This window comes from Myotis brandtii, unplaced genomic scaffold (genome assembly GCF_000412655.1).
Source record: "Myotis brandtii unplaced genomic scaffold, ASM41265v1 scaffold520, whole genome shotgun sequence".
In the NCBI taxonomy this organism is placed as follows: domain Eukaryota; kingdom Metazoa; phylum Chordata; class Mammalia; order Chiroptera; family Vespertilionidae; genus Myotis; species Myotis brandtii.
The window spans coordinates 132,407-134,246 of record NW_005369827.1 but is presented as its reverse complement, the minus strand read 5'-3'; positions in this window follow the sequence as shown (position 1 = coordinate 134,246).

Sequence of the window (1,840 nt, the reverse complement as noted above, 5' to 3'; positions counted from 1 at the left end):
GCCTGCCTCCCCCTGGCTGCCGGCACCGGTTTTCCTCCGGCACCCAGGACCCAGGCCTTCACTCGGGCCGCAGCGAAGAAGCCAAGCCTCTTCAGTCTTCAGTCTTCAGTTGTCTTCAGTCATCTTCAGTCCTTGCTCTGTGCCTGCATATGCAAATTAACCACCATCTTTGTTGGGTTAATTTGCATGCTCATCCTGATTGGCTGGTGTGCATAGCGGAGTGACACCAATTTGCATGTTTCTCTTTTATTAGTGTGGATGATCTAGTGGTAAATTTCCTTACTTCTTCCATTCCTCCTTTTTTGGCGAAGAGGTGTTTTCTTTCTAGTAGTGTCTCATGATTCTGTGATTCCATATTATGTTTAGTGCTGGCTTTGTTTTTGATATGGTCCAACCTGAAAATCTGGGTGGAATTGCTCAGTTTGGCAGCTTTTACCATCAAAGTGATCTGGAGAGTGGTCTGTTCATCTTTTCTAATTGATGGGGTTGACTTTATATTCCCTCTGTAATATTTCTTCATTATTCTTTCTGTGGAGATGATTGTAGCATGTGAGGCTGGGGCCTAGGAAAATATGGCAAGTACTATAGTGAGCCAATGTTGCTCAGAGAAACTATGTCACCAGACCTTTCTGGCTTCAAAGCCTGCACTGGAAGCCCCTCTACTCCCCCAGACAAGAGCAAGGGATTGGGACTGGGGCTGTGAGATATGTCCCAGACACTGAACTTTTTAGAACATCCCTGCATTTTCTATTTTTGTCTGCATTAGCAGCAAATCCCTTAAATCAAAATGACCTGTGTTTTTGCTCCTAAGGATAATAAAAAAGGATAAAGCTGGCTTGGGGAAAAGAAGCCTTAAAGCGTGAATGGGGGTTGATGGGGGAACAGGGAAAAGGGATGAGAGTGAGGCCCCAGCAGACGATGTAGGAATGGAAGGCCTGGATTCTTAAAAGAGTTCTTGCTCCCAAGGGCATATATTGGGAGGATAAGGGAGACAGTAGGGGACTCAGGGGAATTTTGAAGAATATCTTAGTTAAAACACTACCCAGTTATAATTTTATTTGCAGAAGGTTAACTAAACAAATAAATCAAATGAAGAAAAATGCAACAAGTTATATGGCAGTGTATATGTAATTGTACATAATGTTGTATTTATGGAATAGCAAAAAGTGAAAACCATTTGACTACCCAAGGACAGAGAAACAATGACATAAGCCAAGGTATCAATACAATAAAATATTATGTATCCGCTGAAAGAAACACTATGATGACTCTTCAGAACTCTGTTGGCCAATACTGGAGTCATGAGCCACAAGTGGCTATTTAAATTTGCATTTGCATGAATATCATTAAATAAATTAAATAAATTCAGCTCCTCAGTTACAGTAGCCCTACTTGAAGTGCTCAAGAGCCACATGTGGCCAATGCTGACTGCCCAAATGCAGATACTGCAACGTTGTTGTGATCACTAAAAGTTCTATTGGACAGCGCTGCTCTAGAAAGCTGGAAATGTGTTCACCTGTGATTGTGCAAATGAAACAAAAGTAGCATGAGCAGCACACGCACTGACTATCCCAATATAAAAATCATATACATTCATGGGTAAAGATTAGTCAAGACAAGGAAGCATTAAAATTATTTCCACCAGGGAAATAAATGCACCAGGTGGATTTAAAAGTTACCTTTTAGAGTGAGTGGTATAGAGTTCAACCACTAATACATGAAATTTTTTTTCCTTTTTTTCCTTTATTAAGGTATTACATATATGTCCTTATCCCCTCATTGCCCCCCCCCTCCCTACTCATGCCCTCACCCCCCTGGTGTCTGTGTCCATTGGTTAGGC